General features: G+C 43.4%; 1 pseudogene; it reads left to right on the top strand.

Annotated features, from left to right (window-relative positions):
- Window positions 1–26,172, top strand: part of LOC141060278 (uncharacterized) — a 79,834-nt pseudogene extending 53,662 nt beyond the window's left edge.
- The last annotated feature ends 483 nt before the right edge of the window (window positions 26,173–26,655 follow it).

The raw sequence follows: 26,655 nt of genomic DNA, 5'->3' as shown, positions 1-26,655 counted from the left end.
GTAACGAGCGATCACAATTGTACTAATAAAAACGTTATCTCGTCCTGCAGAAAATAATCCATCATACAGCTCCACCGGAGGAAAATAACAATGTTACGGGTCTCGGGAAATGGAGGAACTGCTCCAAAAATGTTTCTTTCCAAACCTCAGATATTTTTTTCTCCACTAAAAGAATAATAAAAACTGGAGATGTTTGGTGTTGCCGTAATCATAGTGATGAGGAGAATCATATTACATGGTCAATTATACCACAAAATGTACAAAAACAATTCACAAAAAACAATGTCAGAATTGTTTTTTTCACAATTTCACCGCACTTGGAATTTTTTCCTTATTTTCGAGTGCACTATGTGGTAAAATTAAGGGAGTCATTGAAAAGTACAACTCGCCCCGCAAACATCAAGCCTCATATGTCTATGTGGCCAGAGAGATAAAGAGTTATGGCTCTGGGAAGAAGGGAAGGAAAAAACAGAAACAAAAGAACGAAAATGTCCCGCAGCATGAAGGGGTTAATTGCGCCTTTCTGCCACTTACAGGGAAAGTTAGAAATTAGTTTTGTCAGGTCAGCGTTATGTTCATGGCTTCTGATTTAGAGGAGTTGACTATAAAATTCCTTCCATGGCCGAATTCTCCGAATTCCTTTATTACAGAGGGAAATGAGATCATTGGGGTGAAACATAGAGCCACAAGTCACCTGTGTATAGAGCGAGTGTATAGAGCCGTGAGCCTATAGTAACCCACTAATATCGGGATTTATACGTAATGCCACCACTAAATGCTCCATCACCGGTGTGTATAGGAGAAGTGATGAGGGGCGCCCTCGCCCCGTCCCATTATTAATAGATGATGTGTCAGATAGAAGGCCGTCTCCCCTAATTATCAGTTTAGGGTCAGTGTATAAGGAGAGAATGATAGATGATATCAATATGTCGTAGGGTGACCTTCAAGAAAGTCCGGGCTCTGTGTCCAACGCTTCTTCAGTGTCGGCAGAAACAAGGCACATTGGGATCCCCGGGGTTTCCGCATGTGACATTAATAACAATGTTTTCTCACAAGCTTCTCTGTCCTTAATAAAGCCAACCTGATGGTTGGTAACAATTGGGGGCAGGTAGTGGGAGAGCCGGGCTGTAATCACTGTAGAGAATATTTTCACCTCTACAGTAATTAGTGATATTGGATGAAAATTAGGGCCGACATTTGGTTCTACTCCAGGCTTTCAGAAACAATGTTATGTCAGCCTCAAGTAATTAACGGGCAGAGAGGGAGTCTTCTGAGATATTACTGAACACTTTTCCTAAAATGGTAATAACTGGGGTGCAAACATCTTATAAAATCTATTATTGCCTCCATCCGGCCCAGGGCTCTTCCCGATAGGGAATGATGTAATGGCCTCTCCGATCTCTTTCTCAGTGACAGCTTTGTCTAGTTTCTCCTGCTCAGGGGTCTGTAAGGAAGGAAGAGCAGCGTCCATAATATATTTGTCAGTTTTTCTTTCCAGAATATTAGGTGGCATGTCGTGGTATTATCCATGGATATTATAGAGCGAGCTATAATAGCAACAACATGCCTCAGCTATGTCAGAGGGGTTATGAATTTCTGGCCCGGGTGCCCCTTTTATTTTGGATACATATGTCCCTTGCATACATGGATATAACCTCCTTGTCAATGAGCGACCACATTTATCTGTGAATTCATACGAACACCTTCTCATGTGATCTTGGTATTTTCTATTGTTTCATCTATTAACCACTTTACCGCCTTTCTTTTTTTTCAATCGGATAAATTTTATTGAACAAAACAAAGAATTACCAACATTTTGTTTTTCATATACAAACACTGTGAGAAAAACAATAAAAAAAGAAAAAACAGTAAACAATACAACAACCTGTTACAATGATATAAATCCCAATTTTGCTCTATAGTAGAGGATTTACAGCAGTCAATAACGCTGTGCATCCTCTGTAGTCCTGGAGCGTCTCTCCCAAACCCCCCTCCAGCCCCCCTCTCTCTTTCTCCCTACAGTCAGGTTAGAAGTTGAGAGTGAGGGGGGATGGGACGATTACAGCACAGCAGAGATCAGAGCAGGGCCAGGAAGATGCCTGCAGCCCTGTGTGTCTTTGTCATCTCCTCCTGAGTCCTCATCATGGCTGCTCGTAAAGCACTGTCCTGGGAATGGATCTGTACAAGTGAAACCACAGAATGTGGTAAGTATACATGTATATGTGTATCTGTGTGTGTACATGTGCAATATATAGTGTGTGTGCCTGTATATGTGTATATAGTATGTGTGTGCATATATATATAATATAGTATGATTGTGTATATCTGTGGTGCATGTGAGTTTATATATAATATATATATACATGTAAATACAGTATATAGTATGTGTATGTATATTATATTTGTATACTGCATGTGTGCACGATATTGTGTATATATATAAGCTGTATATGTATGTGAGCATACTGTATATACTGTATTCCCAGTAAAATATTCAAGGTCACTTCTTAACCATAATAGGGGAGTTAACCCCATAAGCCCAATCTACCACCTATGTAACCAGTGCATATGTATAATCCTTAATTTGTAGCCACTTAGATCTCCAATACCCGGTACCGGCCGTGTCCCACTCAGGCAGTAAATGAGAAAAAGTAAATGGATTAGCACTTACATTGGTGGTGGTCTGCTGTGCGTGGTCTCCCCAAGCTCCCCAACGTGCATTTCATCTCTTCATCAGGAGGTGAACGCTAGGGGGAAGGAGTGGGTGCCTTAAATAGGACAAGCGGCTAATGGCATGCGTGCTCTCAGATCTATGAGGGGTTCCGTGTCATGTCGGGGTCACTTCCAGTACTTCACTGCGCGTGCGCTCCCAACATCACTCATCCATCAGACGTCATGGATTGCGGCCGTGGAACATAAGCACAACATGGGCCGTCATGGAGATTGCGCATGCGCCTTGCCCCCAATGCCCGCTTTCCATAGCGTCAGTGAATGTGACGGCTTTGCACACGGCATAGCAGGAAGTGAGGAGTTTCATCAGTAAATAATGTGAGATCATATATATTAATGTAAAGAATAACCAAAAAAAGTGCATAATGACATATACTAGTAGTGATGCATCATTAATGCAATATTTTTACTGCTCAAGTAAAGTAAATAAGATGTAAGTGTAAAGTGCCCGGTATGAAACATAATAGTATACCCTAAATAAATGATAAAGTAAAAATAATGTGCTAACAATGCAGTAATTATCCCATTTAACAGCATAATTTTACATAAAACAAGATTATATTGAGTAAACATACATTTATAGTAAAGTTATATATGTAGAAATAAAGTGCATATAGTGACATAAGGTGTCCAGTGCATACCATACTAATATCTCACAATTAGTGTATAAACTAGTGCATATCACCAATAGCACACATAACACATGATAAACTATGAATAACCCCACAATTGATAAGAAAATCCCATCCTGTGACCCCACATGTCAGACTGCGTTCCATAAGGAAAAGAACAGCTGACTAGGCCACAGAATGTTTATGATGACTGCGTAGTCCTTACTGATTTTGATCCTCTTTTGCTTATTAGAATAAATCTTGTCCCATATAGGTCAGACCATATCCAGAAGTGGATCACATGCCGAGAGAGCCAAAAGGCTACCCAACCACAGTTAATAAATGGAACCTAGAATATGGTACAAAAGGAATAAATCATAGGCAAATCCCAAGACCAATTGGTTAAAATATACGAAACAATCATAAACCCAAAAAGATCACCCCCACCCACCCATAGTAAAAGAGACAAATCCCTCACAGAAAAGAACACACTTGCCATTGGCCACTTGTCCTATTTATTGCACCCACCCCTTCCCCCTAGCGCTCGCCTCCTGACGAAGGGACAAAACGTGCGTTGGGGTGCTTGAGTAGACCACACACAGCAGACCATCATCAGTGTAAGTGCTATTCTGTTTATTTTTTCTCATTTACTGCCTGAGTGGGACACGGCCGGTACCGGGTATTAGAGATCTAAGTGGCTACAAATTAAGGATTATACATATGCACTGGTTACATAGGTGGTAGATCGGGCTTATGGGGTTAACTCCCCTATTATGGTAAAGTAGTGACTTTGAATTTTTTACTGGGAATAACTTTCTATTACATGTGTATGAATTACTCGGATTGAGTTTAATAAAGGTTATATATTTTTATACTGGCACGCTATACTGGACTTTCTCTTTTTGTGCTGATTGTTATCTCTAAAAGTAACAAGATTCCCCTTTTGCGTGAGCTTCTTTACTGACAGAAGATTGCTTTCAAGGCTGGGAACATAGAAAACATCCTTTTGTCATGATCCAGGTTTTGGTTTGTTTCTTGTTATTCTCTCCCCGGCCTGTTCATGAGGGGGTTAACTTTCTCTGCCTCGTTTTGGGATCTGTTGGGCTATTTCAGTCCACTGCTGCCTGCAGGCAGCGTCAGTTATAGTTCTTGCCCCTGGCTTGAGTGGCTGACCCCGTTACACCCTGATTTGTTCTCTGCCTGTTTACTGAGTTCCCGTGTCTGCCCACTCCTGTTACACCGCTCGTCTTAGTGTTTGCTCCCTGTGCTGTGACCCCTTGGTATTTGACCCGGCTTGTTCTCTGACCTGTTTGACTGTCTCATGTCTCTGGCATCTCTGCTCCCGACCACCTCCAACTTCTCTGGCTTGTATAAGACCATGTGTATTGCTTTTTCCTCTGGTACTGCGTTCCCTGTCCATTACTGACCTGGCTTCTATGACCACTCTTTCACCACCTAGTGGCACCTGCATTGCTGCACTGTGGTGGTACGCTGTGAGTTCAACCTTTTTTTCATCGCCAGCACCCCCTAGTGGAGGTTGCATGCTACTGCGCTGCAGCAGCTTTATTGAATCATAGAATCATAGAATCATAGAATCGTAGAGTTGGAAGGGACCTCCTGGGCCATCTGGTCCAACCCCCTGCTCAAAGCAGGATTCGCTAAATCATCCCAGTCAGATGTCTGTCCAGCCTCTGTTTGAAGACTTCCATTGAAGGAGAACTCACCACTTCTCGTGGCAGCCTGTTCCACTCATTGATCACTCTAACTGTCAAAAAGTTTTTTCTAATATCTAATCTGTGTCTCTTCCCATTCAGTTTCATCCCATTGCTTCTAGTCTTTCCTTGTGCAAATGAGAATAAAGTTGATCCTTCTACAATGTGACAGCCCTTTAGATATTTGTAGACAGCTATTAAGTCTCCTCTCAGTCTTCTCTTTTGCAAACTAAACATTCCCAAATCCTGCAACCTTTCCTCATAAGTTAGGGTTTGCAGACCGGTCACCATTCTGGTCGCTCTTTTCTGAACTTGCTCCAGTTTGTTGATGTCTTTTTTAAAATGTGGTGCCCAAAACTGGACACAATATTCCAGATGAGGTCTGACCAAAGAGGAGTAGAGGGAAATAATGACTTCACGTGATCTAGACTGTATGCTTCTGTTAATACATCCTAGAATTGCATTTGCCTTTTTTGCTGCTGCATCACACTGTTGACTCATATTCAGTCTGTGATCTATTAGTATACCAAAGTCTTTTTCACATGTGCTGCCACTTAGCCCTATTCCTCCCATTCTATATATGCTTTTTTCATTTTTATTGCCCAGATGTAGTACTTTGCATTTCTCCCTGTTAAAAACCATTCTGTTAGTTGCTGCCCACTTCTCCAGTTTATTTAAATCTTTTTGAATCCTCTCTCTCTCTTCTCTAGTATTAGCTATCCCTCCTAGCTTTGTGTCATCAGCAAATTTAATCAGTTTACCCTCAATTCCTTCATCTAAATCGTTGATAAAGATGTTGAACAATACAGGGCCCAGGACAGAGCCCTGTGGTACCCCACTTGAGACATTCTTCCAACTGGATGTGCAGCCATTTACGACCACTCTTTGGGTCCGATCACTAAGCCAGTTATGAATCCACCTAACAGTTGCCTTGACCATTCCATACTTAGTCATTTTTTCAATAAGGATTGTATGAGAGACTTTGTCAAATGCTTTGCTGAAGTCAAGATATACTATATCTACAGCATTTCCTTGATCCACCCAATCAGTGATACCGTCATAGAAGGAAATTAAGTTAGTCTGACATGACTTATTAGTTAGAAACCCATGCTGACTCTGTTTAATCACTTCATTCTTATCCAGGTATTGACATACATGTTGTTTAATAATTTGTTCAAAGATCTTTCCTGGTATAGAAGTCAGACTCACCGGCCTATAGTTGCCTGGGTCCACCTTCTTCCCCTTTTTGAAGATAGGAACAACATTTGCTCTTCTCCAGTCTTCTGGCACTTCTCCTGTTCTCCAAGAATTTTCAAAGATTATGGAGAGGGGTTCAAAAATTTCTTCTGCTATCTCCTTCAGTACTCTGGGGTGTAATTCATCTGGACCTGGAGACTTGAATTCATTTAGGTTAGCTAAGTGTTTCCTCACTATCTTTCTGTTTATAGATATCCTGGATTCTTCTATTCCCTTAATAGGACAGTGAATAACAGTTGATGTTGCATTTCCTTTCTGAGAGAAAACAGATGCAAAATAGGAATTTAAAAGTTCAGCCTTCTCAACATCCTGTCTTACCATTTCATCATTTTCATCCTGTAAAAATCCTATAGCATCTTTGACTTTTCTTTTACTTTTGACATATCCCCAAAATCCTTTATTATTGCTTTTGACATCTCTTGCAAGCCTCAGTTCATTTTCAGCTTTAGATAATCTGATTTGTGCCCTGCAGGTTCTGCAGACAGCATTATATTCTTCTTTAGATATGCCTCCCTCTTTCCATTTTATAAACATTTTTTTCTTCCTTTTTAGCATGTGCTTAAGTTCTGTGTTCATCCATCCTGGTTTCCTTAAATGCTTCCTATTCTTCCCTCTTTTCGGAATTGTTAACAACTGTGCTTTGAGAATTTCATTTTTCAAGATTTCCCATCCTTCCTGGACATTTTTGTCTTTAAGGATATCCAGCCATTGGATCCATCCAATTCTCTTTCTGAATCCCTTAAAATCTGCCTTTCTGAAATCTAACCTTGATGTCTGAGTCTTCACAGGTCTTCCACCTCTAGTAATCCAAAATTCTAAAATAGCATGGTCGCTACCTCCTAGGGTCCCAGCCACTTTTACCTCCTCAACCATTTCCTCCCTGTTTATAAGGATTAGATCCAAGGTAGCAGTTCCCCTTGTTTTCTCCCTTACCTTTTGGAAGATAAAGTTGTCAGCAAGAGAGGATAAGAATTTCCTTGACCTGTTAGTTTTGCCTGAGAGAGATTCCCAACAAATGTCTGGATAGTTGAAATCTCCCATGACAACTATGTCATATTTTTTGGAGAACTTGGCCATCTGATGCATAAAGAGTTCATCTATATCTTCGGCTTGCACAGGCGGCCTGTAGTAAATGCCTACAATGGTGTCCTTTCCATTGTTCTGTCCTTGTATTCTTACCCAAACAGTTTCCACAGAACTCCCAGTCTCTGAAGCTTCAATCTCTGTGCAGATATACGCGTTTCGAACATACAATGCGACACCCCCTCCTCGTTTATCAAGTCTGTTTCTTGCAAATAAGTTGTATCCTTCTAGTCTTGTATTCCAATCATGTGTATTGTCCCACCAAGTTTCAGTGATTCCAATGACATCATATTTCTTTTCCTGTGTTAGTAGTTCCAATTCTCCTTGTTTGTTGCCCATGCTTTGTGCATTAGTATAGAAACATTTTAGTTTGTGATTGGTTTCTCTTTCTCCAATATTTTTATTAATTAGATTCTTTCGTCTTTGTTCTTCCTTTCCACTTCTAATAGCAGAGTTCTCAATAGCATTTGTCAGGTGTATGGCTTTTTCTGGTCTTTTGCTTCCCTTCCCATGTTGTTCTAGTTTAAAGCTCTCCTTACAAGTGTAGCAAGGCGACTTCCAAATACATGCTTTCCAGTCTTCGTAAGGTGCACCCCATCTCTAGCAAGTAGTCCATCGTATAAGTAGTTCACTCCGTGATCCAGAAATCCAAATCGTTGCTGACGGCACCATCGACGTAGCCAGTTGTTCACCTGCAGAATCTTATTCCACCTCCTTGTTCCATGGCCATCCACTGGGAGGATGGAAGAGAAGACCACCTGCGCTCCCAGTTCTTTCACTTTCTTGCCTAAGTCTTCAAAGTCTCTGCAGATGATTTCCAGGTCGTTTCTTGCGGTGTCATTTGTCCCCACATGTAGTAGCAGGAATGGGTAGTCATCTGTAGGTCTGAAGAGTCCTGATATCCTGTCAGACACATCTTTAATTTTTGCACCTGGAAGACAGCACATTTCTCTTGTAGTTATATCCGGTCTGCAGATAGCGGCCTCTGTTCCTCTCAGCAGGGAATCCCCCATGACCACCACTCTCCGTTTCTTCTTCACAACATTTTTCTTTCTCCATCCAGGAGGACTCTGAGGGCGTACAAGGTTGCTGTTTGTTGGCAAAGTCTTATCCTGATGTATTTCTTCATCGTTTTCCTGCGTGAGAGCCTGGTACTGGTTCCTGAGCAGTATGGGTGCTGACTGCCTCCTGATCCTCCTGCTTCTCCGGGTCACATGTCTCCATTCCTCTGTTTCTTCAGGTGCACTTCGAATTTCTTCTCTTTCTGTAACATGAAGAGATAATTCTGCTCTGTCCAAGAACTCTTCACCTTCCTTAATGATCTTCAACGTAGCTAACCTCTCTTCGAGATTTTGCAACTTTTCCTCCAACAGGGACACAAGCTTGCATTTGTGGCATGTGAAGTTTGGCTTTTCCACTGGTAAATCTGTGAACATGTAGCACGAAATGCAGCTCACCAAATGGCTCCTGGCCTCTTCCATCTTGAGATTTCTTAAAAACGATGAAAGATGAGCCAAATTTCGGCGCGCGGTTTTTCCGATTTCCTCTTTTCAGCTGCAACGGCCAAAACCCAGTGATCGCTGAGCTCGCGGAGACTCTTCACTTATCCCAGAAGGCACTGGGAATATGCAAATGATCTCCTCAAGACTCTTCCCCTGGTTTTCCGATTTCCTCTTTTCAGCTGCAACGGCCAAAACCCAGTGATCGCTGAGCTCGCGGAGACTCTTCACTTATCCCAGAAGGCACTGGGAATATGCAAATGATCTCCTCAAGACTCTTCCCCTGGTTTTCCGATTTCCTCTTTTCAGCTGCAACGGCCAAAACCCAGTGATCGTTGAGCTCGCGGAGACTCTTCACTTATCCCAGAAGGCACTGGGAATATGCAAATGATCTCCTCAAGACTCTTCCCCTGGTTTTCCGATTTCCTCTTTTCAGCTGCAACGGCCAAAACCCAGTGATCGTTGAGCTCGCGGAGACTCTTCACTTATCCCAGAAGGCACTGGGAATATGCAAATGATCTCCTCAAGACTCTTCTCCTGGTTTTCCGATTTCCTCTTTTCAGCTGCAACGGCCAAAACCCAGTGATCGTTGAGCTCGCGGAGACTCTTCACTTATCCCAGAAGGCACTGGGAATATGCAAATGATCTCCTCAAGACTCTTCCCCTAGTTTTCCGATTTCCTCTTTTCAGCTGCAACGGCCAAAACCCAGTGATCGTTGAGCTCGCGGAGACTCTTCACTTATCCCAGAAGGCACTGGGAATATGCAAATGATCTCCTCAAGACTCTTCCCCTGGTTTTCCGATTTCCTCTTTTCAGCTGCAACGGCCAAAACCCAGTGATCGTTGAGCTCGCGGAGACTCTTCACTTATCCCAGAAGGCACTGGGAATATGCAAATGATCTCCTCAAGACTCTTCCCCTGGTTTTATTGGGATCTTTCTGCTTTGTGCTGAGGAAACTGGACAGTGGAGGTAGCCATATACTCCTTCTGAAGTTATGTAGTGACCATTAGCTAAGATGACCTTTTCTGACTTGCTTTCATTAAGGTCAGTGAAGAAATCCTTATTATTTGTCATATTGCTGCTTGAACCAGAATCTATACACCATATACACTTTGCAGATGAGCTTTTTCTGGCATTAAATACAACTTCAGGACATGCAGAATCTTCTTTTACAGCTGTTTTAACCCTTTGATGACTGTTCTGCTTTTTAAGCTGACTCATTCTTTCTTTCCAAATTCTGCAGTCTGCTTTAAGGTGGCCGGGCTTTTTACAGACAAAACATTCACAAGTTTCTCTTAGATTGCTCTTATATGTAGGGAAATCCTGTGTCTTTAATGCTGTTTCTGCTCTGGATTCATTACTGCTGCTTACATGCTGTGTTTTTCTCTTGAATTCATGCACAAGTTTGCCTTTAACATACTCTAGTGTCAGCTCATCATCTGGCCGTGCATCTAGTGCAGTCACGAGTGTGTCATAACTCTCTGGAAGACCACTTATTAGAAGTGCAGCAGCATGAAAATCTTTAATTTCTTCTCCAATACCCCTGAGACGGTTGTATTGCCAACTGTTTAGCAATAAGGTTCGGATACGGCTTTAAAGAAGGCTACTACTTGGATATAACACGATTTTATTATACAATGATTATAAAACACCAAATTAATGGAATGGCAGATATAATATTACCCTGTCTTGTTTACATAGAGAAATAAGCATCAATACATTACCAGGTAGCATTGCAACATCACTTCTCCACTGGAGGGACCCCACAGTGTCAGTGAGAAGGAAAATCTTGTCATCACAGAAACCGTGCACCCACGATAGCTTCTGGAAAATGTCCCTACCTCACTGACACAGGTCCACCTTTTTATACACAATATTCCCACATTCCCTCTGTGCAGTATGCTGAGTCATCAGAATCTGGAAACTGCACAAGACTTCAAGGTCTGTTTGCTATAGCCTCTTAGTGTGTTTGCACCAACCAGAGATTTGTTTGCCAATAGTATGTCAACCTAGACTCTGTTTGCCTCTGGTCAACTTGTCAAAGTTGCAAAGTTCAACATATGTTGCTTGTTGCAAAGTTAACTCTTCATGCTCATAGCATAATGCTCTAAGATGGTGGCATGACTTCCATAATCACCTATTCTGAAAACTGGATACCTATGTAATTCAGACACACACTCAGTCATGTCAAGATATGTATCACAATCGTTCCTCGATTATGGATGTCATGCACCACCCAATATTGACTATTATTGAGCACAAGACTTCCTTGTTCAAGCAGCATAAATATTCATTATCTATACAGTTGTTATTCCTATTGTCCTAGCTTATATGTAAGAATATACCACACAACTCTTATATTAGAATACCACACAGAATTAGTTGGAAAGCTTCTTTCCATCAACCACCCCCAAGTGAAGGTATTCACTCAAAGCAAATATCACTTGTGTGCAAATCAGGATAAGGAATCTTTGAAACACAGAGCTTCAAAGACCACAGTGCAATTCCTTGTCTTACGGTATTGACACAGAGCAAACGCTTTGTGTCTCAGTATCAAAAGTCCAGATTACACCCTAGTATTGCAATATAGTGTTTGGATTCAAGCAACCATATTTCATATTTGCAATACTTTCTACCCTTGGTCTAATGACCACACTATATCAAAGCATATAAACAATATATTACAATATGTAGGCTATAAGATATCCATATTTCATATTAGCACCACAACGGTCCACAATCTCTAGGGTGTTTCTTATATAGTCCTGCATATTCTTTCCATCATTTAGCTTAGACTGATACAGCTTTCTCATGAGATAAAGCTTATTGCTGAGATTTGATCTTTCATGCACTTTCTGTAACTCATCCCACATCTCTTCTGCAGTTGCACACTTGCACAATCTGATTATCATCTACACTGAGGGAGATCGTGCTTTGTGCTTTCTGATCTTTCTCATCCTTCTCTAGCCAATCATCTGGTAATGGATGAGGCACTTGATCCTGAGTGTATTTCCATGTACCTTCTCTTATGAGCATCTTCACCTTGAATTTCCAGGACTGGTAGTTCTTGTTAGTGAGGCTTGGCACTGAGAACTTGACAGGATTGCTGCTAGTGGACATCTTCTCTATTGCTCCGTGCTGCTTTTTCTTTGGGCTATAGCTGCTGTGTTACAGTTAAGCTTGTGACAACAGAACTTGTTTTTTCAGGAACAATATATGATAAGCTTAATAGATCAGGAATAAATCATTTGCGTGTCTCTATCTGCAGCATCTACAACAGGCTGCTTTTCTCTTACACAGACACAGCAGGAAAACAGGAAGTACAGTCACATGCTCTTCCTGTCTCTGGGAGGTTTTTTTTTTAAACTTTATAAACAGCATACAAATCTAGCAACTAAACACTCATAGACTGTAACAGAGTTGTTGCACTAAACATATTCCAACAACTTGTGTAATGAGAGTGATGGAGATGGCAGGATTAGAGTTGATCATAGATGGGACTTCTCCATCTGTCTGTGACTTTTACAATATTTGTTTCAGGGTGAAGATCTGACCCATATTAATACTACAGAGACATATGTGAGAGATGATGAGTGGTGTAAAGAGGAGATTCCCACATATGACTACCCAGGTGAGTAGTAACCACTGAATGCAGAGAAGTCACAGATTCCTCTCAGTCACCGGCTGTGGCTGCTTTATCGGTGGTGTAGTCCAGCCGTATTACCATGGTCACCATTTTGCCTCTAGACCACAACATTAATAATAATAATTTTATTTTTATATAGCGCTAACATATTCCGCAGCGCTTTACAATTTTGCACACATTATCATCACTGTCCCCGATGGGGCTCACACTCTAAATTCCTTATTAGTATGTCTTTGGAATGTGGGAGGAAACCCACTCAAACATGGGGAGAACATACAAACTCCTTGCAGATGTTGTCCTTGGTGGGATTCGAACCTAGGATTCCAGCGCTGCAAGGCTGCAGTGCTATTCTCCTCTATCCAAAACTGTTCAAATGAGTTTGGGCATTGAAAGCCCTTTTTCTATAGAACTTACAACCTGAAGGATCCATCTACCTCAAAATGCTGACCGTTGCCTGCCCAGATCTGTAACTATAAAGCCAAATGACAGCGTACGTAGAATGTGCTGACAAGATAGAAAATCACTTGAAGAAAAATCTTATGCTGGGCCTGTAAGAGAAAGCGGAGGGTAACGATGCTGTTGGCTTCCTAGAACCCTGAGATATAATTTCAGGGCTGAAATCTCATCTCCCGAGATCTTGATACAGAGATCTCCATCTGTGCATGCGCCACCCCCCGGCGGCCATGTTCACGGACATGCGGCGGGTTCTGGTCTTTCACGAAATGTCGGCAGATCCCCCCTGCAGCGGTTGACATCCTGGGCGGCAGCAGCGGTGGTCACCCCGGGCAGCAGCAGCGTCCACTCCGGGCAGCAGCGCCAGGCACCCTAGCAGCACCAAACACACGCAGCGGCGCACTGCACATCGCAGCACCCCCTCATCCCACCCAGAGGCCAGCAGCATCACCCCACTCCTGCCTCCTCCAGCAGCAACCCTGGGACCCTGCTTCACCACAGCAATAAGATGCATGGATTATAAAAAGCACCACCATTTTATTAAAAAAATTTTTTTTTCCTATTTTTCTCCTCAAAATTTGGGGTGCGTCTTATAACCCGGAGCGTCTTATAATCCAAAAAATACGGTAACATGTTTATTTCCTCTTAAAACTCATCTGACAGAAAATATTGGCCCTTACAATAGTTTAGATTGCCAAGAGCCACCGAGCCCCATACTCTAATTACCCAGAGAGTTTTCACCACGATAATAGGAAACAAATGGACCTTACAAATTATTCTCCAATGTCTCCTGAATCCAACAATCCCCTATATATGGTTGTACACTACTTTCTGGGTACATGGTAGGGTTAAGAAAGGAATGAGCGCCATTTAGCTATTCGTACACAGATCTTGATGGAATAGTTTGCAGACACGATGTATTGGGAGCACTGTTAGTGATCACCTGGCAGATCCAAAGATGGCCACCGTGAGAAGGCTTGGCTCTATCTACTCTATTTTCCAGATCCCATGATTGCCTTGCTCATCATCCTTTAACCCCTCTACATGGATCTGGACTTACACAGAGACCCCTAGGCTTGGGCCATGGTGTTACCCGCTATTCTGTGGAGTGAGATGGCAAGAAGAATAGTCAGGTAGCTGGGTCATAACCAGGAGGGCAGAGAAAGTACAAAATCAGAAGACACAAGTGTAGTCAGTAAGTGGGCTGGGATTACACCAGGAAACAAATACACCAGCTGAGCACAGAGGACTGAACCAGAGGAGAACAAGGCTGTATCTGGCAGATTCCGGGAATAGGCTTCAAGCTTTAGGAGGGTTTGGTGCTTTCTAATTGGCTTAAGCAGGTAGCAGATTGCTACCAGATTGCTGGACAGCACACAAACCCATACTGCCAGGCTGGATGAAACTACTGGTCTCAGGCACCCTAATCTTAGCGGCTGGACAGAGCCAGCGCCACCCAGAGCTTCTGGTTTCGACGTCTCTTCTATTACCAGCAACGCCTGCACCATAAATAAGGCGCTGCTTGGTGATGGAACCAAACATCGCAGGAGCAGATTCCAGTGGAGAGGGGACACACCATCTGCAGATGCCCTAATATAACAAAATTACAGGAAACTAAAGCAGTAGAAATCCCCATAAAGTGGCTCCATTATGGAAATTATAACCCTCAGTGAATTATTCTATGGGAGTAGTGACACTTTACGGAAATTAGCTCGCACTGGATGTTGCAACATGAAAATTGCACATTTGCCATTTTATTATCCAACACATAATGCCCAGATTGTGCTCCAGGAAACACACACCGTAAATTAAGTGGGTTCTTCTCACTATAGTAATGCCCAATATATGGATGCTAAATATGGTTTGGGTGCACTACAAGGCTCAGAAGTGAGTGGATATTTGACTTTGGGAGAGCGGATGTTGCTGGATTGGTTTATGGAAGCCATGTTGCTTTTCAAGAGCTGTTGAGCCACAAACATTGTGGAAACCTTTTGGTTTTCCTCTGACAGATGATGGACCTTAGTGGTGTCTTGTGTTTCCGTGAGATAAATAGAAGCTTTATTGGTATAGTTTTCACCTATATAACATTGTTTGTTGGCTTTTTATTCCATGTTTGGGAAGCAAAATGAACAAACCATTGAACACCATGATGCGCTGGTTCATGCTATGAGGCTTTCATTTAGACTGTGAACTCTCATTGTCTTGGTGAATAATTCAATATTTTTAAAAAGCTTGTATTTTTTATGAATATTCTGAATTGAGAGTCCTCAGTGGTTGATACCTTTTAATGGCTAACTGAAAAGATGGTAACACATTGCAAGCTTTCGAGACTACTCAGGTCTCTTCATCAGGCATAGACTAATACAAAATCTGAAGAGTCACATATTTATGAACAATACGGCACATAAAAAATGCAATAGATGAGACAAGTGACGTGAAGCACAAATGATTATGGGAGAGGGAGAAACATAAATATTGGACCAGTTCATAGATAAGGAGTCTGGATGTTTTATTGAATTCTGAATATTTTTCTATCTACTGGCTAACACGGTACAAAGATATACATCTTTCCTGTATTTTTTATGGACAGCTTAAGTAGAAATCTTCAAAAGTATAAAATTTGAGGATATTTTATTCAAAATTATTAATTGGTTTTATTTTTAGCAGATGACTGTACCAGGAGATCAGAGGGACAGCTGACATCTTCAATTTTTAAATCTGATGATCTTGAGATATCACAGGATACAACTGAAGTTAATGCCATTACTCCAGATATACCATCATCCCTTCATAGCCAAGATCTGTCATCTGATACATTGAACCAGGTCCCATCTTTTGGTTCATTACCAACTACTAAGGAAAATCAAAGTCACAATATAAGCATTAAAAAATTAATTGATTCTAAAAGAATATATATTTAGCTCTGGTTGGGATAGCACGTGTGCAACAGATATTAAGTGCAACGGGATCAAGTGTTTTGCAGTTAGACAATGCATTGAAGCTGATGTTCCTCTCTTCTCTTCTTCACACAGGTATTTCATTCCATCATCCATGTATGCTGTCTGACAAGTGTGAACTGCATCATATATTGCCAGATATTTTTATGGTATTTCATTCCATCACTCCTGTGGTGGGTCTTTATTTTTTTTTTTTTAACTATTTGGTTTCTGCTTTGAAGTGTAGAAAGGTTTTTTCCCTTTCTCTGTTTGATGGCCTTGTCCAGCGTTAGTTATTTACCCTGCATAGTAATGCCTGCTCTGGCCTTGTGCTAATTGGTTAATTACTGATTGTGGCCTTTTGGTGGCTGAAGCTAGCAGACATTTCATTTCATATATATTTAGCTCTGGTTGGGATAGCACGCGTGCGGGCTCACGCGTGCAACAGATATTAAGTGCAACGGGATCAAGTGTTTTGCAGTTAGACAATGCAGTTGGACAGGGCAGGAGACAGGTAAGGTGCATAAGTTTTTCATGCACCCATGCTTCTTGGTCAGTCGTACTACATTTGCATTGATCATATCAACCTGCTGCTTTTTTGTCTTCACCTCTGCTTTCTAACAACTCGCCTGCCCTTTTACACATTCTGTGCACTCTCTGCATATCCACCCCTCTCTTTTCCCCTCTCCCATGTATAACTCTGAGGCTCTATTGACATTTCTTACCCACACCAAACCATCCAAAACCTCCATGCAGCACTCAAAACGTTCATACAAATCATCCCACCACCTGCTTTTTCTGTTTTTTCTCCTTTTAATAGTTGCAGGTGACATCTCCCCCAACCCTGGGCCTCCCTCCACCAGCATACGTTACTCTCCTCCATCTTTATATAGAAACCCTGCTAATCTTATTAACATTCAGTGCATGCCTTCTCCTCTCACTTTCCAATGTGCTCTCTGGAATGCACGGTCTGTGTGTAACAAACTGACTTACATTCACAATCTTTTTCTCTCTAATTCCCTTAACCTTCTGGCTATTACAGAAACCTGGATCCAGCATTCAGACACCACCGCTGCTGCCGCTCTCTCGTTTGGTGGGCTAAAATTTTCACATACCCCCAGACCTGAGAACAGACAGGGTGGAGGTGTTGGTTTGCTCCTTTCATCACAATGTGCTTTCCAGGTCATCCCCCCGGTTCCCTCACTTACATTTCCTTCCTTTGAAGTCCACGCCATCAGACTCTTTAAGCCCTTCTCCTTACGAGTGGCGGTCGTTTATCGCCCTCCAGGCTCCTCCCGCCAGTTTCTAGACCACTTCACCACCTGGCTTACTCACTTTCTATCCTGTGACATCCCCACCCTCATCATGGGAGACTTTAACATCCCCATCAATGATCCGCTCTCCCAGTCTGCCTCTCATCTTCTTTCTCTAACTTCTTCATTCGGCCTCTCACAGTTTACTAATTCTCCTACACATGAGGACGGGAATACTCTGGACCTGGTTTTCTCCCGTCCCAGCTCGCTGCACGACTTTACTAATTCACCCCTCCCGCTCTCGGACCACAACCTTCTTTCCTTCTCTGTCAAGAATTGTCTCCTCACCCGGAACACCCCCACTTACCACACTTATCGGAATACACGTACCATTAATACCCAACAGCTTAGGGACAATCTCCACACATCTTTAGCCCCCATCTCCACCCTCTCCTGTCCAGACATAGCATTGTCACACTTCAATAATACACTGAAGAATGCCCTAGATGAAGCAGCACCTTCTATACGCAGAAAGACCCGACACAGACAACGGCAGCCCTGGCACACAACGCAAACACGCTTTCTTCAGCGCTGCTCAAGGTGTGCAGAGCGGCAGTGGAGAAAATCTCTCTTAGCAGAAGACTTCATCCACTATAAGTTCATGCTCAAAACCTATAACTCTGCCCTTCATCTGGCCAAACAATCCTACTTCACCACCCTCATCACCTCACTATCCAACAACCCAAGACGTCTTTTTGAAACCTTAAACTCCCTCCTGAAACCTAAAGTACAGGCCCCCATCACCAACCTCAGCGGTGAGGATCTGGCCACTTATTTCCTAGAAAAAATCAACCACATCCATCAGGATATCTCAGCCCTATCTCCTCAGTGCCTGGATCCCCTTCCCTGCCGCACCTCAAGCTCACTAGACATCTTTGAGCCTGTTTCAGAAGAAGAAGTTTCCAAGCTCCTCGCTTCTGCTCGGCCTACAACCTGCAACAGTGACCCTATTCCTTCACAGCTCCTGCAGTCTCTCTCACCAGTGGTCACCACTCACCTGACTAAAATATTTAACCTCTCTCTTTCTTCAGGTATATTTCCCTCCTCATTTAAACATGCCATCATAACCCCTTTACTTAAAAAGCCATCCCTGGACCAGAACTGCACTGCTAACTATAGACCTGTCTCTAACCTTTCCTTCATCTCTAAACTCCTGGAACGCCTGGTCCACTCCCGTCTAATCCGCTATCTCTCGGATAACTCTCTTCTCGACCCCTTACAATCTGGTTTCCGCTCTTTACACTCTACTGAAACTGCCCTCACTAAAGTCTCTAATGATTTAATAACAGCTAAATCGAAAGGTCATTGCTCCCTGCTGATTCTCCTGGATCTCTCTGCCGCATTTGACACTGTGGATCACCAGCTCCTCCTCACTATGCTCCGCTCTATAGGCCTCAAGGACACAGCCCTCTCCTGGTTCTCCTCCTACCTCTCTGACCGCTCCTTCACTGTATCTTTTTCCGGCTCCTCTTCCTCTTCTCGTCCCCTTACTATCGGGGTCCCGCAGGGCTCAGTCCTAGGCCCCCTCCTCTTCTCTTTATACACTGCCCCTATTGGACAAACAATCAGCAAATTTGGGTTCCAGTATCATCTCTATGCTGATGACACCCAATTATTATTATTATTATTATTATTATTATTTATTGTTATAGCGCCATTTATTCCATGGCGCTTTACATGTGAGGGGGGTATACATAAAAACAAGTACAATAATCTTAAACAATACAAGTCATAACTGGTACAGGAGGAGAGAGGACCCTGCCCGCGAGGGCTCACAATCTTCAAGGGATGGGTGATAATACAGTAGGCGAGGGTAGAGCTGGTCGTGCAGCGGTTTGGTCGATCGGTGGTTACTGCAGGTTATAGGCTTGTCGGAAGAGGTGGGTCTTCAGGCTCTTTTTGAAGGTTTCGATGGTAGGTGAGAGTCTGATATGTTGTGGTAGAGAGTTCCAGAGTAGGGGTGATGCGCGAGAGAAATCTTGTATGCGATTGTGGGAAGAGGAGATAAGAGGGGAGTAGAGAAGGAGATCTTGTGAGGATCGGAGGTTGCGTGCAGGAAAGTACCGGGAGACGAGGTCACAGATGTATGGAGGAGACAAGTTGTGGATGGCTTTGTATGTCATGGTTAGGGTTTTGTAATGGAGTCTCTGGGCAATTGGGAGCCAGTGAAGGGATTGACAGAGGGGAGAAGCTGGGGAATAGCGGGGGGACAGGTGGATTAGTCGGGCAGCAGAGTTTAGAATAGATTGGAGGGGTGCGAGAGTGTTTGAGGGGAGGCCGCAGAGCATGAGGTTGCAGTAGTCAAGGCGAGAGATGATGAGGGCATGGACTAGGGTTTTTGCAGATTCTTGGGTGAGGAATGAACGGATGCGTGAAATATTTTTGAGTTGAAGTCGGCAGGAAGTGGAAAGGGTTTGGATATGTGGTTTGAAGGAGAGATCAGCATCAAGGATTACTCCGAGGCAGCGAGCTTGTGGGACTGGGGAGAGTGGGCAGTCATTTACTGTAATTGATAGGTTCGTAGGGGGGGTCACGTGAGATGGGGGAAAGATGATGAATTCTGTTTTGTCCATGTTGAGTTTCAGATATCTAGTGGAGAAGAAGGATGAAATAGTGGACAGACATTGAGGGATTCTGGTTAGTAGGGAGGTGATATCTGGTCCAGAGATGTAGATCTGTGTGTCATCAGCATAAAGATGATACTGAAAGCCATGAGATTCTATGAGCTGTCCCAGGCCAAAGGTGTAAATAGAGAACAGCAGGGGCCCTAGGACTGAACCTTGTGGGACTCCGACAGATAGGGGGCGAGGTGAGGAGGTGGTGTGTGAGTGGGAGACGCTGAATGTCCGGTCTGTTAGGTATGATGAGATCCAGGAGAGGGCCAAGTCTGTGATGCCAAGGGATGAGAGGGTCTGTAATAATAGGGAATGGTCCACTGTGTCAAAGGCAGCCGACAGGTCCAGGAGGAGGAGGACAGAGTAGTGTCGCTTGCTCTTGGCAGTTAAGAGGTCATTGGTGACCTTAGTAAGGGCAGTTTCAGTGGAGTGGTGTGACCGGAAGCCAGATTGTAAGCGGTCGAAGAGGGAGCAAGAAGAGAGATGGGAGGACAGTTCAAGGTAGACGTGTTGTTCCAGTAGCTTGGAGGCGTATGGGAGAAGTGATATAGGGCGATAGCTAGATACAGAGGATGGGTCAAGAGAGGGCTTTTTGAGGATAGGTGTGATGGAGGCATGTTTAAAGCTTGAGGGGAAAACACCAGTTGTTAGTGATAGGTTGAAGAGATGGGTTAGGGTTGGGATGAAGACTGTGGTGAGGTTTGGGATGAAGTGGGATGGGATCGGGTCGAGTGCACAGGTGGTGAGATGTGATCTTGAGAGTAGAGTGGAGAGTCGATCTTCTGTAATGGTGGAGAAGTTGGTTTTGAAGGTGGAGGGCTGGGAAGTCGGGAGGAAGGGCTCTGGGGGTTGTTGACCAAAACTGTCCCTGATGTTATCAATTTTCTGCTTGAAAAATGAGGCAAAGTCTTCAGCTGAGATGAGTGGGGAGGGAGGAGGTGCTGGGGGGCGGAGGAGAGAATTGAAGGTGTTGAATAACTGTTTAGGGTTGTGAGACAGGGAGGATATGAGAGATGAGAAGTAGGTTTGTTTAGCTGTGGCGAGTGTGGTCTTGAAAGTAGTGAGGGACTGTTTGAATGCGATGAAATGCTCGTTGGAGTGGGATCTTTTCCATCTGCGCTCAGCAGCCCTGGAAGCTCGCCTCAGCTCTTTGGTCAGGCTGGTGTGCCAGGGCTGTCTGTTGATTTTGCGAGTTTTGGTATGTGTAAGTGGGGCAGCGGATTCCAAAGCTACAGCTATTGTGGTGTTATATAGAGCGGCAGCGTCATCCGCGTTGTGTAAGGAACTTATATCTGTAAGAGGGAGGAGGGATTCGGAGAATGAGTGTAGGTCAAGGTGTTTAAGATTCCTGCGAGGGTGTGAAAGTTTGTGGGGTGGGGATTGTAGACATGGAGTGAAGAGGGAAGAGAATGTGAGCAGGTTGTGGTCAGAGAGAGGAAGAGGTGAGTTAGAGAGGTTAGATAGGGAGCAGAGGCGGGTGAAGATGAGGTCCAGTGTGTGGCCATCTTTGTGGGTGGCTGTAGAAGACCATTGAGTGAGGCCGAAGGAGGAAGTGAGAGATAGAAGTTTAGTGGCAGCTGAGAGGGAAGTGTCAATGGGGATGTTGAAGTCGCCCATGATGATAGTAGGGATGTCCGCGGAAAGGAAATGAAGTAACCAGGTGGTGAAGTGGTCAAAGAAGGTGGTGGCTGGCCCTGGGGGGCGGTAGATGACAGCCAGTTGGAGGTTGGAGGGGGAGTAGATGCGCACAGAGTGCACCTCAAAGGAAGGGAGGGTAACAGAGGGTGGCAGTGGGATTGGGGTGAAGGAGCAGGTATCTGACAGGAGAAAACCAACTCCTCCACCATGTTTGCTGCTGGGGCGGGGGGTGTGAGAAAGGTGGAAGCCGCCATACGAAAGTGCAGCAGGAGAGGCTGTGTCAGAAGGGGTGAGCCAGGTTTCGGTGATGGCGAGGAAGGAGAGTTTGGTAGTAACAAAAAGATCATGGATGTAGGAAAGCTTGTTGCAGACAGAGCGAGCGTTCCACAGAGCTCCTGTTAGTGGGACTGGGGAAGCGGGTGCTGGGTGAATGGGTATAAGGTTGGAGAGGTTACGGAAGGTTGTGATAGAGCGTGGATGGGAGGTAGAAATGACTGTGGGAATGTGGTGAGGAGGACCAGGATTTGGAGAGATATCACCAGCAGTGAGAAGGAGCAGAGAAAGTGTTAGCAGGTGGGAGCAGGAGAGGGCATGAGGGGGCTGTCTGTGTTTGGAGACAGAGGATTGTATGTTAAGGAACAGTTTTGAGGCGGAGGTGAGGTGGATGGGGAGGATTGAAGAAGAGATGAACAGTTCCTTACTAGGAGTAGGGATTAGGGGAATTAGCAGAAAGTGAAGGATTATTGGGGTGAAAGTGAAAACAAACAGAAACATTGTTTACAGTGACTGTGTCCAGTTCCCTTCAGTTCCAATTCTGGTTTTAATTCTTAAATTAATCTTCACACTTCTAGCACACACTTATAGCAATCACAATGCAGACTGAAGTCTATGCAGACTTGTACTCTGCAATATATGTACAACTAAGTGCAGTCAGGTGTGAAGCAGAGAGGAGTGGTCTCTGCTCATCTTGGCCAGACAATTAAGAGTGGACCAGATGTATATGATCAAGCCAGAGTAAACAAGGTCATAAATAACACTGGGGTTAGCTGAAAGGCATACCATGTGAATGCTAGGTGCAGAGGCAAGTCTATGTGCAAAGCTGGGTGACGCACTGTGTGTCCTTCATAGACAGACAGCAGGAGAGCAGGAGAGCTGGGTGGATGGACATACCATGTGAATGCTAGGTGCAGAGGCAAGTCTATGTGCAAAGCTGGGTGACGCACTGTGTGTCCTTCATAGACAGACAGCAGGAGAGCAGGAGAGCTGGGTGGATGGACATACCATGTGAATGCTAGGTGCAGAGGCAAGTCTATGTGCAAAGCTGGGTGATGCACTGTGTGTCCTTCATAGACAGACAGCAGGAGAGCAGGAGAGCTGGGTGGATGGACATACCATGTGAATGCTAGGTGCAGAGGCAAGTCTATGTGCAAAGCTGGGTGACGCACTGTGTGTCCTTCATAGACAGACAGCAGGAGAGCAGGAGAGCTGGGTGGATGGACATACCATGTGAATGCTAGGTGCAGAGGCAAGTCTATGTGCAAAGCTGGGTGACGCACTGTGTGTCCTTCATAGACAGACAGCAGGAGAGCAGGAGAGCTGGGTGGATGGACATACCTGTCGGAAGAATAGAGATGCTTGTTAGAGTGCGATGGTGGCAGGTAGCAGGGCACAGTCTGTATACATCCTTCTGGTTTTAATTCTTAAATTAATCTTCACACTTCTAGCACACACTTATAGCAATCACAATTATACACTTCTTCCCCTGACATCACCCCTACCCTAATTCAAAATACCAAGGATTGTCTGTCTGCTGTCTCTAGCATCATGTCCTCCCTCTATCTGAAACTAAATCTCTCTAAAACTGAACTTCTTGTGTTTCTCCCCTCTACTAACCTCACTCTACCTAACATCGAAATAACCCTGGAGGGTTCAACCATAACTCCCAAGCAGCATGCCCGCTGTCTTGGGGTCATATTCGACACTGAACTTTCCTTTACTCCGTACATCCGATCACTCAGTCGCTCTTGTCACCTGCATCTTAAAAACATCTCCAGAATCCGACCTTTTCTCACCTTTGAAACTGCTAAGACTCTTACTGTCGCTCTTATTCATTCTCGCCTGGACTACTGCAACTCTCTTCTGATCGGTCTCTCTCTTACCAAACTTTCTCCTCTCCAATCCATCTTGAATGCGGCAGCCAGGGTCATATTTCTGTCCAGCCGCTTCACCGATGCCTCCATCTTGTGCCAGTTATTACACTGGCTACCTATTCGCTACAGGGTCCAGTATAAACTCATCTCTCTCACCCACAAAGCTCTCCACTGTTCTGCACCGCCTTATATCTCCTCTCTCATCTCTGTCTATCGCCCTACACGTGCCCTCCGTTCTACAAATGACCTAAGACTAACATCCCCCGTAATCCGAACCTCGCACCTCCGCCTCCAAGACTTCTCTCGTGCTGCTCCAGCTCTCTGGAATGCACTTCCCCAGGCAATCAGACTGATACCTAGCCCTGACCTATTCAAGCGCGCTTTGAAAACCCATCTCTTCAAACAAGCCTACCACATCAACTACCCAGCAAGCTAACTTTGCCCTGTTCCCTTCTTCCAAATATTATTCTGAATCTGCACCCTACTATTCATCTGTCTCCACACCCTTCATGCACATGATAACTGCACTTGATACTTGTCTATTGCACTTAAACACACGGGCTGATGACCGGATCATGCAGCTTTATATGAAAATCCCTATTATAATTGCCAGACCTGAATTAACAAGCATTTTTCACCTACTGTGTCCCCCCATTTCCTTGTAGATTGTAAGCTTGCGAGCAGGGACCTCACTCCTAATGTCACTGTTTGAATTGTCTTAACTTGTATTGAATTTATTGTCTGTACATGTCCCCGCTTAATTGTAAAGTGCTGCGGAATATGTTGGCGCTATATATATAAATAAAAAATTATTAATTATTAAAAGAAAGGAGCCATTATCATATTCAGAATATGCAAATCGTTTTTATAAAAAGACTTTTCTTAAACAAGAAAAAATTCACATAACAGAGAATAGATTTTCCTGTTCAGAATGTGGGAAATGTTTTACTCAGAATTCACATCTTGTTACACATGAGAGAGTTCACACAACAGAGAAACGATATTCATGTTCAGAATGTGGGAAATGTTTTAACGAGAAATCAAATTTGGTTAGGCACCAAAGAACTCACACAGGAGAGAAGCCTTTTTCATGTTCAGAATGTGGGAAATGTTTTACCCGTAAATCACTGCTTATTAATCACCAAAGAACTCACACAGGGGAGAAGCCTTTTTCCTGTTCAGAATGTTGGAAATGTTTTATCCAGAAATCAGATTTGGTTAATCACCATAGAACTCACACAGGAGAGAAGCGTTTTTCCTGTTCAGAATGTTGGAAATGTTTTATCCAGAAATCAGATTTGGTTAGGCACAAAAGAACTCACACAGGAGAGAAGCGTTTTTCCTGTTCAGAATGTGGGAAATGTTTTACCCGTAAATCACTGCTTATTAATCACCAAAGAACTCACACAGGGGAGAAGCCTTTTTCCTGTTCAGAATGTTGGAAATGTTTTATCCAGAAATCAGATTTGGTTAATCACCATAGAACTCACACAGGAGAGAAGCGTTTTTCCTGTTCAGAATGTTGGAAATGTTTTATCCAGAAATCAGATTTGGTTAGGCACAAAAGAACTCACACAGGAGAGAAGCGTTTTTCCTGTTCAGAATGTGGGAAATGTTTTACCCGTAAATCACTGCTTATTAATCACCAAAGAACTCACACAGGGGAGAAGCCTTTTTCCTGTTCAGAATGTTGGAAATGTTTTATCCAGAAATCAGATTTGGTTAATCACCATAGAACTCACACAGGAGAGAAGCGTTTTTCCTGTTCAGAATGTTGGAAATGTTTTATCCAGAAATCAGATTTGGTTAGGCACAAAAGAACTCACACAGGAGAGAAGCGTTTTTCCTGTTCAGAATGTGGGAAATGTTTTACCCGTAAATCACTGCTTATTAATCACCAAAGAACTCACACAGGGGAGAAGCCTTTTTCCTGTTCAGAATGTTGGTAATGTTTTATCCAGAAATCAGATTTGGTTAATCACCATAGAACTCACACAGGAGAGAAGCGTTTTTCCTGTTCAGAATGTTGGAAATGTTTTATCCAGAAATCAGATTTGGTTAGGCACAAAAGAACTCACACAGGAGAGAAGCGTTTTTCCTGTTCAGAATGTTGGAAATGTTTTATCCAGAAATCAGATTTGGTTAAGCACCAACAGAACTCACACAGGGGAGAAACCTTTTTCCTGTTCAGAATGTGTGAAAAGTTTTACTGAGAAATCAACTCTTGTTACACATCAGCGAACTCACACAGGGAGAAGCCTTTTTCCTGTTCAGAATGTGGGAAATGTTTTAACTGGAAATCAGATTTGTTTAAGCACCAAAGAACTCACACAGGGGAGAAGCCTTTTTCCTGTTCAGAATGTGGGAAATGTTTTACAAAGAAATCAGATTTGATTAAGCACCAAAGAACTCACACAGGGGAGAAGCCTTTTTCCTGTTCAGAATGTGGGAAATGTTTTGTGAAGAAATCATCTCTTCTAAGTCACCAAAAAACTCACACAGGGGAGAAACCTGAATCATGTTCTTAATGTGGGAAATTTTTCTACCGAAATCAACTCTTAATAAACATCAGGGAAGTCATGCGGGGAGAAACTTTTTTCATGTTCAAAATTTTGGAAATATTTTAACTCAGAATTGTATATTCTTAAAGGTGTTGACCACTACTAGGAAAACCCCTTGTCAGTCCTCATGTTTGGCCATGTTACAATAAAAGCACTCATTGTACGAGAATGATCAGTACTAAATATATTGAACAGCCATGTCGGACTGAGCTGCCATCTTGGAAAAACTTTTGCTAACTAACTTTGCAGCTAATGAGATGACCTTATGGGAGCTCTAGCCAGAATGGAGACATAAAATGATATCAGAGCCATTAGCAGGTATGGTTGGCATACACAAGGGTTAATAGGGGTAGCTGCAGGGCATTGTGAGAGTAAATAATGGTGTCATATGATAGTAAGTAGTGTCTGTGATGAGGACAATGCAGTAGCAATATGTGAAGAGTTATGTGA

The sequence above is a fragment of the Dendrobates tinctorius genome, unplaced genomic scaffold, assembly GCF_039654945.1.
Source record: "Dendrobates tinctorius isolate UK_male_01 unplaced genomic scaffold, ASM3965494v1 ptg000233l, whole genome shotgun sequence".
Lineage (NCBI taxonomy): Eukaryota > Metazoa > Chordata > Amphibia > Anura > Dendrobatidae > Dendrobates > Dendrobates tinctorius.
Note: the sequence above shows the minus strand (reverse complement) of the source record. Positions and strands in the feature narration are given on the sequence as shown.